This window comes from Nomascus leucogenys, chromosome 10 (genome assembly GCF_006542625.1).
Source record: "Nomascus leucogenys isolate Asia chromosome 10, Asia_NLE_v1, whole genome shotgun sequence".
NCBI lineage: Eukaryota > Metazoa > Chordata > Mammalia > Primates > Hylobatidae > Nomascus > Nomascus leucogenys.
Window position 1 is genome coordinate 14689681 of NC_044390.1, and position 16331 is coordinate 14706011.

General features: G+C 36.8%; 1 long non-coding RNA gene across 1 annotated transcript in view; it reads right to left on the reverse strand.

Moving 5' to 3' along the window:
- Positions 1–856: 856 nt before the first annotated feature.
- LOC105738349 overlaps positions 857–16331 on the reverse strand; it is a 30588-nt gene continuing 15113 nt past the window's right edge. The window contains exons 2-5 of the long non-coding RNA XR_001114135.1: positions 10742–10824; positions 9136–9347; positions 3038–3108; positions 857–1874 (exon numbers count right to left, since the gene is read on the reverse strand). This is a non-coding gene — a long non-coding RNA (uncharacterized LOC105738349). The remainder of the gene's footprint in view (positions 1875–3037; positions 3109–9135; positions 9348–10741; positions 10825–16331) is intronic.

The window sequence follows — 16331 nt, forward strand, 5'->3', positions numbered from 1 at the left end:
TGTGGTTTATGCATTCAAAACTATCATTTTTTTTACTTGTGTGACCTCAGGGTTGTTACTGAAATTTTGACATCTCATTTTCCTCATCTATAGTACCTATCTCATGGATGAAATGAGAGTGTAAAGACTAAGTGAGATAATAGTTACCAAGCACTCCAAACAGTGGCATTCAATACTTCCTAGTATTCAGTAAATACACAAATGAGGTCATAGACATATTATGTGGTGTCTAAAAGTTACTTGTTAGTGATGCAAGCAACTATAAGTGTAAAATCTCCCAAAATAACAAAATGATTCATTAACTCTATCTTATTTCCCCTAGTATAACTCTAATCAGATACATTACCTTTGAGCTGCAGATATCATTATGCAGACTATATGAGAACCAGTTAAATCTCTAGAGTTGAACTCTTTCCCAAGATAATATTCTCTGTCCTTTATCTCCCCTCTGTCCTTGTCCTTGCCCCAGGTCAATGATGTTTCCTTTTATGGTTGACACTAATGCTCTAATGGTTGGTGCTAAGAATTACCTGTCCTTTTCCATAGAAGTAATGGATAGTTGAATGCATATTTTCAAAATCAAAATCAATGCAACTGTAATACTTGAAAAAAATTTGTTTGTAGTGGGTTAATAGTTTATATAAGTGATGTGATGACGATCTAACACAGGAATATTTTATGTGTATATATATCAATATACACATTTGGTGGGAAAAAATGCCTGAGTGGGATAAATTGTTATAAATGTTGCTTTGTTGCTTCTCATCTATAATTAAAGTAAAATCAAAATTTTACTTTAGAAAAATATTCGTAAGAATTTATAGGTAACTTTATAGGTGTATAACTGGATATCATTCCTAATATTACCACTTTATTGAAGGTTCTGTTTTATGCTGCACTTAAAGTTAAGCTCATTGTAGATTAAGATACAGATACAGGTATATGAAAACGCCAAACTATATTTAATGCCTGTTGTAAGTCACTTATGTAGAACAGTTAAACTATCAAAATGTAGATGTTAGATTTCAAAACACATTTGAGTACATGCAAGGTGGTTAACATACATTATCACATTTAAACATATAACTATCCTATGAACTAATGTTTTATCTCCCTTTTTATAGATAAAATACCTGAAAATCAAAGGAAATTGTTTCAGGACCCAAGTCCTCTATTTTAGTTAAAAGCTGTAGGTACACTGTGTTACTTGAACTTGCTGTTGTTTTATTTCAAACAACCTATCTAGAAAAAAAACTTCCTTTAATAAATTTGACCTGAATCCAAGGAGGGTAGGCACCTAGAGAGGAGATACTTAAATCCCTGTTTCAATTATAATTCTTATGCTAGCACACACAAATGTCAAGAATGTGATATGCAAGGTATAATTCACCCTTGCCAGGCCACTGCGCTGGAATCAGTCATCCTAGAGTCTAAGTGCTTTTTGTGGTCAGGAGGAATTAGAAGAGAGTTATTTGGAGGATCAAGACACTGAAGAATATACTGTTTGAAAGGTGCTTGTATTGCTTGGAGCCCAGAGAGTGGGACCAACAAACAATACAAGGTGGTGTGGAGTAACATGCTGTTTTAATGAACGCCTGGGCTCAGGCGGGCTGAGGCCTAAGATGGCGTCAGCCCCAAGTGAGGACAGGACAGGGGTTTTACAGTCCTCTGTAAACAGGAAGTGTCCCAGTCTGACGTGAGTGCTGCGTAGTACCCGGATGGCCTCTTTCTGTATCTTCAGGGGTGCATGTTTTCCGGCAAGCGTAGGTGTCTTCTGGCCAGGGTAGATGTCTTCCAGGCAGCTCTCTTACTGCTTTTGCTGTCTTGCTGATGCACGCTGCTGGTGCAAGTGGTCTTGCATCTTGGGACTGGGCCTCAGAAGGGGGAAGTTATTCATTCCCTTAAGCTTTCAGGCCCCAGGGAGAATCTTTTACTGCTCTACCTATATATTGCTGCATGGTAATATGATCTAGTAGTTCTACTACAAGGGGCAGGTGGGAGGCAGGGAGGGAGTGTTTGAGACAAATGTATTCCTGGAACAAACTACATTTAAATACTTCTCTGGCATTGCCTCAAATCAAGTATACTTTCATTTCAAGATAAATCCAGTCAAGATGGGTATAACAAGTGCAGAATTTAACTTTTAGATGTCAACCATTTTAGAAATCCGCTTACATATAAATACTTGTATAAATAGAGGTACATAGCAGAGTTTCTCTAACAGAAAAATCCTGTATTCAGAAGGATTCCCAAGGGGAGTGACTGACAATTGCCCTCCTTGGATAATGGGCAGCTATAGGATACTACATAATAGAGCTAAAATATTCTCTGTAACTATGAACACTAGGTCCTAATGCCCTACAACTTTGAGCCCCTGGTGACTTTTGACAGCTTGCTAGGGTCATTTCTCCACTGCAGATGCTATAGTACCCTAGTCGGTCTACCTTAGTATAACAAAATTATTTCCAACATGTAGACCATGCATGTATTTCTAACTCATTTCCAACTACTAGAGTATCTATAATTATCTCAATTATTGTAAAATTTAACATACAAACAATGGCTTTAAATAAAAAGCTTATAGACTTTGTATGTTGAAAGGTCATCAGCTCAAATCTTTTATTCCTCCCTTCTTTTTATACAGAAAATATATTAATGTTTTCTATATGAAAATCACATGCAGAACTGTTTTTTTACAATTTAAAATACATGGTCCTATTTCCCGCAATAAGAAGTTCTAGTTTTAATTAAAAAAAAAATTGTCCTGCCCAGTGCAATGGCTCATGCCTGTAATCCCAGCACTTTGAGATTGTATGAGCCCAGGAGTTCGAGACCAGCGGGGGCAACATGGAGAAACCCCATCCCTATCAAAAAAAGTAATGTTTGTTATCTGAGGTATGGTGGCCCATGGCTGTGGTCTCAGCTACTCGGAAGGCTGAGGTGGAAGGATGGCTTGAGCCCAGGAGATGGTGGAAGTTGCAGTGAGCAGAGATGAAGCCACTGCACTCCAGCCTGGGTGACAGAGCAAGACGCTTACCTTAAAAAAAAAAAAAAAAGGAAGGCTTTTGCTTTTGACCACCAATTCCACCAACTGGTCCTAGTTTTGCACTATAGGAAAATAAACAAAGGTATTATATTTGGCTGTATTTGGACTATCTTTTGAAGAAGCTCCCCTACTTATTTACGCCATTGTTCATGTTACATAGGTTTTGACTTACCTTCCTTCTAGGCTGCTTGCTTCATTCTAAATCTTTTTCTTTTTCTATTTTGGATGTTGCTTTTAGAATGGTTATTCTCAACTTAAGACACTAATCACATACTATCCATGCACTCTTCTCATGAGCTGGACACTCTTTCTATTCAGCTATTAAGCTTGTGCTGCCTAAATTCAATACTGTGATTTCAATAAATAAATGCAATGCAATATTTAGTGAAGCATAGACAGTACCAAGAGTTGTAATAAAATTTTAATGATTACTGCATGTTCTCTTACATTTTGATTTCTTTCAAATTCTATTGGTGATATTTTATTATCCCAGGAAGGTTATTTTGAGTAAACTTTTAACACCTAAGACTGGAAATCCACATTTCTCTTTAAAAATTTAGATTTGACATTAACTGGCATTTTTAGCTGTTATTTAAGCTATTAATATTGGCATCTTCTGATGGTTTCAGAGGGCATTTGAAATTTTTATAATGATTGATAGTTCTGTTATCATGCATTATTTGTGTATCCTCTCCTATGAATATATTTAGATTTTTAGCATGTCACTTTTAGTCCTAGTAATTTAAGACTCTTAACTGGTGTTAATTTATCATTTATCACAAAAATTTCTATTAGACTGCACATTTCATATGACATTTATCATTAAATAGTATCACCAAAAGCAGAATTTTAATGCTGCCATATATAATTACAGTTCTTATTTTTTATTAATTTTTATTGATTGCAGAATTTCCTTGAACTGGGAGATTATAATATAGGATGGCAAGCTGAGGTCAAAACTAAGTGGCTCTGTATGTTCCCCTGGCAGCCCCCAGTGGATTTTTCCAAAATCAATGTTCATCTTTTTTTAAAAAAGAATAATGAGTATTTAATGTTTTCCCTTAGTCTTAAAAAATTTTGTGAATTCTACATTATTTCCTGAACAAATATTTAAATACAAAACAAATTTAACAAAATAGCTTACTTTTCTCTCCACTGTCTATATTGCCTTCTTACGTAGAACTTATGCTCTACAACTATTAATATATAGGTGCCACCTAGTGGCAAAGGCAAAACATTTAAATGTAAGCTAATGATGAGCTGTTGTACTATATTCACAGATGCATTTTTTAGAACACATAATACATTAATACAAATGCAAAAAGAGTACTGTAATGGTATTGTGACAAAGCACCGTATTAAGATAGATACTTGAATTATTTATTTGAATATGCTGCTATATGGCTTGGTGTTTAAAAGTTAGTATCTTTTTGACCTATAAGGCTAAGCCATAAACATAAACTACCAAAGTGTGTGAAGGAAAGGGGGAAAACATTGGCCCACAAGAGTGCTCGAGGCCTGTGGATTATTATTTTGATAAAGTTATAATAATTTTATTCCATGAATCATATTTTATCTGTCTATTCGAATTCCTTTTGACAGTAACACCACTAATTAACATTCACAATCTACACTGACAGTGTATTTGTTTTCCTTTAAATACTGACAATAAACAAGACAATTATCAAATTTGAAATTGCTAAACTAAATAATGCTTAACACTTTAATCTCGAGAAATAAAAATGAGAGTATGTATCCATTGGCCTGGTAGTGAAAGCAGGACTTGTGATAGTCAATCACCTCCTGGGACTCAAACACGGTGTAATCTGTTAATGATCATGGCCACTAATTAGAGTACATCTTGTTAGGGAAAGAAACAAACTTGCTTGCTTGTTGGTCTGGCACCCAGAAGATAATTAATATTTTTATTGCTGCCTGATTCCCAGCTCTTTCCAGCTGCTGTCTAGGTCTAGTGGGAGCACAAATCAATGCTACGAGTGGGCTCTGCCTTAGCCTGAGAGAGAGTTTCTGCATTTACAACTGCCTTAGTGAGGCATTCATCAGTTCCTCCACAGTGCTTCTAGAAAGAGGTGCTCTGTACTTCTTGCTTTGTACTTCGTTAACACTTCACTTTATTGGTATTTCCATTATCCTTTCTAAATTCTCGTTAATTACCTGTGGTTCTCTTCTGTCTAGAAAAGGCTATAGGGCAAGGAATTGATCATCTTTCTACTTCCAGTGCACAATCTTGCACATAAGAAGCCCTTAATATGTAATTTCAATATTTAAAAAAAGAATAAAATAAAAATAAATCTATGAAATGATCTATGATTCTTAGGTAGTTCCAACAGAGAAGCATAATGACTTATCCATGTGTGTACTAAAACCTACTTCATTAGTAAAGCAGAAGAAGGAGTAAGTAGAGACTCAACCACATCTCTTGTACTCTAAACTGTGTGGTATAATAGCCCTGTCCTCATGCATAGATTTGCACAGGAACCGAACACAAAATTTTTTAATGTAACAAGAAGCTCTTGGTTCCAACTTGCTGGGCCATAGAATCACCATGAGTATAAACCATCTTAAAAATGCTCATGGCAATGTTCCTGTTTCTAAAAGGCACAGGAAAATACATTTTTAGATTATTATAATTTTACAGTTTAGAGTACCTGGTGAAGCTTAACGTAGCCAACACTTACTTTATTCTGTTTCACTTTGCTGAGTGCTTACCTTGTGTAGGACCTGTGCTAAGAACATATGCTTAGTTTAGCAGTGAGAAAGCCAATGCTAAGAGCTCTTGACCAAGTTATCCAGGATCCCACAGCTAACAGGTGACAGAGGTTGGAAACCACATAGTCTGTTTCCTTATATCATTAAGTCCATTTTGAAATGGAGGGGAGTGTGATGAAATCTTAGATTCAGTTCACATTATTCAAGGACATAACTTTGAGTCAATAGCCAAAGCCAAACTTTTGCAGTCATACTGCATATTGTAATGCTGTCCTGGAAAAAGTGCTGAGTCTCAGTAATTGATGTCCAAAAGTTCTGTGATAAATTATTTATGTGATGAGACGTTTTAAAGAGAGTGAAGAAGCAGAGTGCAAAACTGTGCTAGAATATTCACATCATTAAAACGGTTCCCTGGCCCCTTTTCCCTTTCTTCTAAGGTGAAAGTATGAAGTTCACTCTGACTGCAGAATTCTTAATTCTCTAAATTAGGAATCAGCCTTTACTAATGGAAGTAGGTAGAAATGGAAAACTGCTAGCTACTGGCAGGAGAAGAGCCCAAGAGCTGCTATATGGCAGTCACAATTAGGAAAAAAATAAAATACAGTATAAAAGCAAAGTAATAGCACTATCTGAAGGTCAGTTGAAAGAAAATGGATATAATGAAGAATGAAAGTTAAAGGTTGAAAAGATTTGCCATGAAAGTATCAGAAATTTCAGGGCAGGCAAAAATCTAAATAGACACTATGGATTAGATTTAGTAAGAAATAAGAACTTGTCTAAGAACACTCTTATAGGTAAGATATTATAACTCCTATTTCACTAAGAGTACCATCAGATTCAGCCAGAAGTAAAGGAAAAGACAGAGAGTTTAAATGTTGGTATACCTTAAAACATATTCACCTTGTAAACTGAAGATAATTAGTGCTTCTTGAATTTAGCATAGCTAAGGAATGTTACAGGTGGATTGCCAAATAATTTAAATGATTTTAATAAGCAGGGATAAAATATCAAGTTTACTTATCCAGGTATATAAATTCATCTTAGTTCATCAAAGAATCTTTTCTATCCCATGATCAAATATACTACTGATTTCTAAAATTTTATATCTATATATAGGTATACACACAATATGTATATATATTGTGTATATATATATACACAAAATAAATAATTACATACATATAATTTCATATGACAAAACAGTTTCCTTTGGTGTACCACCAGCTCTTGATTATCTATCAAGATGATTATGGCAGGGATAATCTCAAAAGTGATAGAATAATTCATATTTACCTTTACCTTACAAAGATTAACTATGCCTTCTACAGTAGACTCATTTTTTTGTTAGAGGGTTATAGATTCCATAAACATATACTTAAAGCAGGGGACAGGCCTAATTTGAGGGGCTATTTATTCACTCATTCACCCATTGTGTCTCATGTTCCTTCTAAATGCCACGCATTCTTCTAAATGCTATTGATACATCTAGGAGTTATATTCAAATTGTTTAACCACTGGTTCTATGGGCACCAAGTAATCAGAACAGACACTGCTCAAATAGCACCTCAGGAATAATTGTATATAAAAATATTCACTGTTACCAAGAGGTTTTCCACTTAATGGGGAAGATTGAGTTAACAGGCAGTCACTAGACAGTTTGACGACTGTTCTAATAATTGTAAACACAGCATACATAAAACTTTTTCAAATAATCCCTTAAGTTTTTTCCCTATTAGACTCTTGCCTACTTTATAATCTTGATGAATTAAAATTTATGATCCAAAAGTATCTAATTAACCAAAAATTATCTTCAGAGCATGTGATTTAATTTAAAATTATATTTTGACTTTTTAGAAAGTTGATTTTGAAATTAGTAGCTTGTTTTTATGAAACAAAACAAATTTTTCATGGTTGCTAAAGCATCCATTTCAACTTAAAGATATGTTGCATTCTTTCAAGTTCCCATATCTGCAACGTGGCATGTAAAGATTATAACATGGCTCATATTTTATGTTAAATGTGCTTTCAGAAAATGCAGTGATTCTCTAAGACATTTATCAAAAACATCAGAAATTCAAGTACAGAAAAATAACCCATTTTTACTTGAATGAACCAACTAAATTATTTCCCACTTTACTTGCTCTCATTTGGAGATCTAGTTATAAATTCTCAGAAACTAATAAATGAGTTTAAGGAGAAACATCTTTGTTAATTTCTGAGGCTTAATTCAGATAGAAATTCTTTTACATGTAAGAATCTTAACAATTGTACTAATTAAAACTATTTTTTAATTGTAAAAATTGCCAAAAATATAAGTTTTATACTCATAATCAAATGGATATCTATTTTGTAAAAAATTCTATATTCTAAAATCTCTCTGGATATGGAGAAAGTCATTAAAATCAAGCCCTAATGAATAAACAAAAGCTACATGCAGTTCTGTGTTAGAAAAAACAATAAAATTGTGCACAAGCACACTTTCTAGGTCTACAAGGTAGTCTATTTTTCCTAGGTGGCCCACCACATTTGCTGAAATATGACACAGTTTTGCATAATTTTTTTCCTTAAATACATACGCCATTAGATATTACGCAGCATATGTGGTGCATTGCAGATGTTGCATTAACTCGTGTTAATTTCCCCTAGGTGGCGATCTTTTCAAAGAAGCTGTACAGGCACTTCCATCTAAGAAAATTGAGTTAATATAAATGTATATATACCCCACTCTAGCTATTAATAATACTACCTTCATCTACACAGAAGGGAAAATACAATTTTTTGGTGGGGACACAATATAAATTTAAAGGCTCCTCTCAAAAACCTTAAAAATAATATAGATATTATCTACTTTAAGAACTTAAATACCTGTTGGAGAAAAGATATTTCAAAAACATTAGTTCTGGGATATTGGTTAATTGTGGATGTAGCATGATAAATCATACTCAAATTTTAGTTTCTGGACTCATTGCTTACAGCTTTTTTTCCTAAAACCCCAACATTGGTGTTTAATGAAATAACAATGGGTTTCATCCATCTCTTTAGAGTTATAATTGTTGTTGCTGTTTTTCATGCTGTTCATAGCTGCTCTTTTGTGACAGCTCCTTTAGGTGGTATATCCCACTGGTGAATGAAACAGGTGACTAGGCAAGGCTAAGCCCGCTTACATCTTAGCCCGTTCTGTAATATATTGAAAGGCAGGAGGAGACATTAAAATAGAAAAACAGACTACTTAGATGTAGATAAATGATATGGAGCAGAAAATATTCTAAAATTCAGAAGAAAAAGACCTTTCTTCCTATTCAGACAGTCTCCTTACTTCTATATTCATATAGAACATATAAACCTTCTGAGACACTCACCCATACACACTTGACATTTGTATATATAAACTTAGCCTTCCTCTGCTTTGGAACATCACCTCCTGCTTTTGCTTTGTTTGTTATTTTAAATTTTCCCTTGCTGCACCCTAAGGCTTTAACCATCAAGAGATGTGAGGCTGGCAGTGATGACGCATGACTGCAGCTTCCTTCTCCTAAATGCAGCCACAGAGCAATCAAAGCATCCCATAAGCCTTCAAAAAAAAAAAAGGGGGGGGTATAGAATTAAAATAACGGTATTTGCTATTTGCAAAGAAACTTTGTATTAATTATGTACTTTGACATTTGCAACAGCCCTGAGCAGTCAAAAAGCAGGAATCATCATCATCCCCATTTTACAGATAAACCTGAGAAGAATTAAGGTCTTTCATTAGAGTTAAAAAGTTCGCCACCGGAAACCCAAGATTCAAAGAATTTTCTGATTCCTTTGTAAGTTCACTAATGTTTTGGCTGTAACCAGCTCTTCATAATGAGACTCATACTATGTCTCCACTGCCTTCCCTTGGCTTCGTCCTGCTCACAAATAACATGAGTTTACTCCTGTATTCACTATGAAGAGTGGTTTCAAATTTAAAGTGAAGTGTCTAAATAGCCCCTGGGAAAGGATTTATTGAAGTAACTTATAAGAACCTCTCAACTCTATGTTTGGTACCCTGAGCAGAGGCCATGGGCAATAAAATTAAGCACTGGAGTTCCGTGTACTTACTAAAATTTTGGCCCGAGTTCCATTTGGATCTTTGACAGACTAACTTTCTGTATCTTGCAAACTTACCCTTGGCCACTTTTCAAAATGTTAAGTTCATCAGCTCCATTATCTCAATGTATGAATCCATCCTCCCATAAAGTCTTGTTGATGTTCCTTTTTCCCAACTCCTCACCATTGCCTTCCTTCTCTACTCTTTCCACTGTGACCTTTGGAAACCTCCAATCAGAACCAGCTGTAAAATTTGTGGAGCCCAGCGCAAAATGTCAATGCAAGGCTCTTTGTACAAAAAGTAGGCAAAAAAAAAAAAAATCACATTCCTCCTGTGATTTATCTCTAAACCAGTTATGTGGCATTTTTGTTCTTTTGTTTTGTTATTTAATCTGATGCTCTTTGGGGCATGGAAATACATGCGAGGCAAGTGCAAACCCTCACAGGTACCTGGGTCCTGCCCACAACTCAAACTGTGGGGCTCATACACCTGACCTTGTCCCTTCCCAGACCCATGCTTAGGCCTCCACTATGGGTAGCAGTGGTCACTGGGCAGGTCAGGGGGAGCAGATAGCTGTGATTCTGTCCTGAGAAGGTGAGGAGGCGGGAAAGCAGTGGAAAGGCAGTATCACAGGTGGGACAAGATTCCAAGCTCTGGCACATCTACTAATATTCCATCAGATTCCATTTACAGAACACAAATTCCAAGATAATCTTGTTAAGAATTTCAAGATATGTCCACAGAGCATTAAGCCCAAAGAGCAGGGTTCTTTTTTTAGAGTGAGGCTCTATTTGAGGGCACTGAGAGCAGTCACGAAATTGTGCCTGCCCCCTCCAAAATAAATGGCTTTCCCCACATTCTCAACCTTTTTACAGATCAGATCTCTGTCTTACTGAAATCTGGTGCTCCTCAGAGGTATTTGGTTCCTTGGAATCTGCCTGAGCATGCATTGCTTATTCTCTCATGCTTATGGGACCTGGAGGAAAGGGAAGCAGGAAGAATTTTCAACTTCACAATGCTGACTCACTTATAAAGGATTACTCTTTCAACCTAATGTCAACGAGGTGCATATCCTGACTGTGGTTCCACTACACTCTACAACTTTTCATCAGTCAGCCTCCTGTATTCTATTCCCTCTTTCACTGATTATTTCTTTGCCTCTAGAGTACAATCTTCTTCTCACCCTCAAACCTTGCCATCCTCCAGCTATGTTGAAAATCCATGCAACAATCTCTGTCACAGGCATTTGACCTCAGCCCCATTGCTCTTCAACTCCACTTTAATAATTTTGAGGTTATATCTTGCACCTTGACATAGCCAAGAGGCACTAGAACTAGGAAATCTTACATTTTAACCTCCTGTTCTTTGACAATTTTCCACTGTTGTGTTCTCTAACCCTTTACTCTTGTAAAGACTGACCCAACTTTTTAGGGGAGAGAAAAAGATTATTTGGATGCAATAGAGATAGGATTTTATTTTCTCTCAAAGATTTTAAATCATCACATATCAAATGCCCAATGTCATATGTTTTGTATCTTTGTAGTAGATTTCATGTATGTTTGATAGTATTATCACATTTCCAACAATTTTATATGCATACTACTCACACACACACTTGCACACGCACTTCGATTCTGGAAATTTAAGGTGAAGGAGCACAGGCTTTCTTTCCATTCTCCATCCTGCTAACTCTCCAGATAAGTTCATTACAAATTTTCTTTGAAATTGTTAAGAGTCTCAGACCCTCCAGAACTCATTTTTATTTCACTCTGCCAAATTTTTCTGGCTTCACTGTAATCAGTAATGTATACATTTCACAATCTTACTTGAATTGCTTTCTTAAAAATATACTATCTCTTGTCTTTCAAAATATCTTATCTCTTCTCTTTCCATTGAACTGGCCCAGGAAACCATAAACTTGAAGTCAATAAAAATGACAAAAAATAGTACCAAACATTGCATGTTTCATATGTTTTAACTTGGTTTTATCTGATTTAATCTTCACAGTGATCTTATGAGGTGAATACAATTATCCCCAATTTATATATAAGAGAATTGTGCATTAACAAATTTCAGTGACTTGTTTGTGTTATTTTTGAAGTTAGGATTTGTGACTCTCAAACTTTAGTATGTGAAAATACCATCTAAGAAATTAAAAGTGATCGAGAAGTGATCATGGCAGACAGGAGGAAGGACTAGATTATAGCTCAGTACAGAGCAGCTTGTGGAAACTCACTTTATGAATTTTGGCTCCAGATCGACTGCGAGAACAAACCAGCAATCCCGAGAGGACCCACAGACCCTCTGAATGAAGCAGACTGCTACTGCAGGACCTGTGAAACACCCCAAATATTGTGAGGGCCTCAACTGCAGAAGTGAGAAAGGGAGACCCTTCTCTCCCAAACACACACTCCCACTGGAGAAGCTGAAGGTCTATTTGCAGGACAAGTTTCTGACCTTACCTGCAGCTGAGTCAATTTAGAGAGCTGAGTGAAATACAGGGGTACAGGAAGCAGCAGAAAGGCCCTGGGAGCTTGCTGCATCCCCTAGCAGGCCATTCCTGCCTGGCACCACAGGGATCCATAGGGAGGGTGACCAGAGGAGCAGGGGGTAAAACTCCACAGAGAGAAAGAATTCTCTAGCTGAAATTTGTAACAATTTGAACAGAGTGAGAAGCCTCCTGGCCAGAACTTGGAGGAGGGCACATATGTGGTGTGCAGACTCCACAGACATGGGAAGAACCAAGCCCTTTTCTTTCCCAGCTGGGAGGCAGGTAGCATCAGGCAAGTTTTCAAGCCCAACTTGCTCTCCGCCTGGAAACAGACTTGGGGCCGTTGCGTGGGGGCACAATGGGAGTGAGACAGGCCCTTTGGTTTGTGTGGGAGCTGGGTGAGGCCTGCAACTGCTGGCTTTTCCCCACTTCCCTGACAACCTGCATGACTCAGCAGAGGCTGCCATAATCCTTCTAGGTACACAACTTCAGTGACCTGGGAATCTCACCCCCTTCCCCAACAGCAGCTGCAGCAAGACCTGCCCAAGGAGAGTCTGAGCTCAGACACACCTAGCCCTGCCCCCACCTGATGGTCCTTCCCTATCCATCTTGGTAGCAGAAGAAAAAGAGTATATAATCTCAGGAGTTATAGGGACCCACCCACTGCTGGTACCTCTGCACACTACTACAGCTGATGCTTTCTGGAAAGCGCCACCCCCTGGCAGGAGGCCAACCAACACAAAAAAACAGAATTCAACCACCAAAGCTAAGAACACTCAGAGTTCATTGCACCCCACCGCCACCTCCACTGGAGCCGGCACTGGTATCCACAGCTGAGAGACCCATAGATGGTTCACATCACAGGACTCTGTGCAGACGGCCCCCAGTACCAGCCCAGAGCCAGGACTCTCTGGGTGGCTAGACCCAGAAAAGACACAACAATCACTGCAGTTTGGCTCACAGGAGGCCACATCCACAGGATAAAGGGGAGAGTACTACATCAAGGGAACACCCCATGGGACAAAAGGATCTGAACAACAGCCTTCAGCCCTAGACCTTCCCTCCAACAGAGCCTACCCAAATGAAAAGGAACCAGAAAACCAACCCTGGTAATATGACAAAACAAAGCTTCTTAATAACCCCCAAAAATCACACTAGTTCACCAGCAATGGATCCAAACCAAGAAGAAATCCCTGATTTACCTGAAAAAGAATTTAGGAGGTTAGTTATTAACCTCATCAGGGAGGGATGAGAGAAAGATACAGCCCAATGCAAGGAAATAAAAAAAAAATGATACAAGAAGTGAAGGGAGAGATATTCAAGGAAATAGATAGCTTAAAGAAAAAACAATTAAAAACTCAGGAAACTTTGGACACACTCTTAGAAATGTGAAATGCTCTGGAAAGTCTCAGCAATAGAATTGAACAAGTAGAAGAAAGAAATTTAGAGCTCAAAGACAAAGTCTTCAAATCAACCCAATCCAACAAAGAAAAAGAAAAAATAATGAGAAAATATGAACAAAGTCTCCAATAAGTCTCGGATTATGTTAAACAAACAGCTTAAGAATAATCAGTGTTCCTGAGGAAGAAGATAATTCTAAAAGCTTGGGAAACATATTCAGGGGAATAATCGAGGAAAACTTCCATGGCCTTGCTAGAGGCCTAGACATCCAAATACAAGAAGCACAAAGAAGACCTGAAAAATTCATTGCAGAAAGATCTTTGCCTAGGCACATTGTCATCAGATTATCCAAAGTTAAAACGAAGGAAAGAATCTTAAGAACTGTCAGACGGAAGCACCAGGTAACTTATAAAAAAAAAACCTATTAGATTAATAGCAGATTTCTCAGGAGAAACTCTACAAGCTAGAAGAGATTTGGAGCCCTATCTTCAGCCTCCAAACAATTAGCCAAGAATTTTGTATCCTGCAAAACTAAGCATCATATAAGAAAGAAACATGCAGTTGCTTTCAGACAAACAAATGCTGAGAGAATTTGCCGTTACCAAGCCACTACTACGAGAACTGCCAAAAGGAGCTCTAAATCTTGCAACAAATCCTGGAAACACATCAAAACAGAACCTCTTTAAAGCATAAATTACACAGGACATATAAAACAAAAATAAATATTAAAAAGCAAAAACATAAAACGAAAATCCCAAAGTACACAGGAAACAAAAAGCACAATGAATGCAATGGTACCTCATGTTTCAATATTAATATTGAATGTAAATGGTCTAAATGCTTCAGTTAAAAGACGCAGAACTGCAGAATGGATAGGAACTCACCCACCCACTATCTGTTGCCTTCAGGATACTCACCTAACACATAAGGACTCACATAAAGTAAATGGGAGGAAAAAGGCATTTCATGCAAATGGGTGCCAAAAGTTAGCAGGGGTAGCTATTCTTATATCAGACAAAACAAATTTTAAAGCAACAACAATTAAAAGAGACAGAGGGACAGTATATAATGGTAAAAGCCCTTGTCCAATAGAAAAATATCACAATCCTAAACATATGCACACCTAACACTGGAGTTCCCAAATTTATAAAACAATTACTAGTAAACCTAAGAAATGAGATAGGCAGCAACACAATAATAGTGGGGGACTTCAGTACTCCAATGACAACACTAGACAGGTCATCAAGACAGAAAGTCAACAAAGAAACAATGGATTTAAACTATACCTTGAAAGAAATGGACTTAACAGATATATACAGAACATTTCACCCAACAACTGCAGAGTACACATTCTGTTCAACAGCACATGGAACTTTCTCCAAGATAGCCCATATGATAGGCCATAAAACGAGCCTCAATAAATTTAATAAAATTGAAATTATATCAAGCACTCTCTCATACCACAGTGGAATAAAGCTGGAAATCAACTCAAAAAGGAACCTTCGGAAACACACAAACACATGGAAATTAAATAACCTGTTCCCAAATGAGCATTAGGTCAAAAACGAAATCAAGATAACAATTAAAAAATTCTTCGAACTGAATGACAATAATGACACAACCTATCAAAACCTCTGGGATACAGCAAAGGCACTGCTAAGAGGAAAGTTTCATAGTCCTAAGTGCCCACATCAAAAAGACTTAAAGGGCGTAAACTGACATTCTAAGGTCACACCTCAAGGAATTAGAGAAACAAGAACAAACCAATCTCAAACCCAGCAGAAGAAAGGAAATTACCAAGATCAGAGCAGAATTCAATGAAACTGAAACAGCAACGACAATGAAAATACAAAAATATAAATGAAAAGATAAATAAAATTGATAGACCATTGTAAGATTAACTGACAAAAGAGGAGAGAAAATCCAAATAACCTCACTAAGAAACAAAACAGGAGATATTGCAACTGACACCACTGAAATATAAAAGATCACTCAGTGTTACCATAAACATCTTTATGCACATAAACTAGAAAATCTAGAAGGGATGAATAGATTCCTGGAAAAATATAACCCTCCTAGCTTAAATCAGAAAGAATTAGATACCCTCAAGACATCAATAATAAGCAGCGAGATTGAAATGGTAATTTTTAAAATTACCAACAAAATAAAGTCCAGGACCAGATGGACTCACAGCAGAATTCTAGCAGACATTCAAAGAAGAATTTGTACCAATCCTTTTGACAGTATTCCACAGGATAGAGAAAGAAGGAACCTGCCTTAATTCATTGTATGAAGCCAGCATCACCCTAATACAAAAACCAGGAAAGGACATAACTAAAAAATAAAACTACAGACCGATATCCTTGATGAACATTGATGCTAAAATCCTTAACAAAATACTAGCTAACCAAATCCAACAATATGTCAAAAATGTAATCTACCATAATCAAATGGGTTTCATACCAGTGATGCAGGGATGGTTTAACATATGCAAGTCAATAAATGTGATATACCATGTAAAGAGAATTAAAAACAAAAATCACATAATCATCTCAATAGATGCAGAAAAAGCATTCTAAAAGCCCAGCATC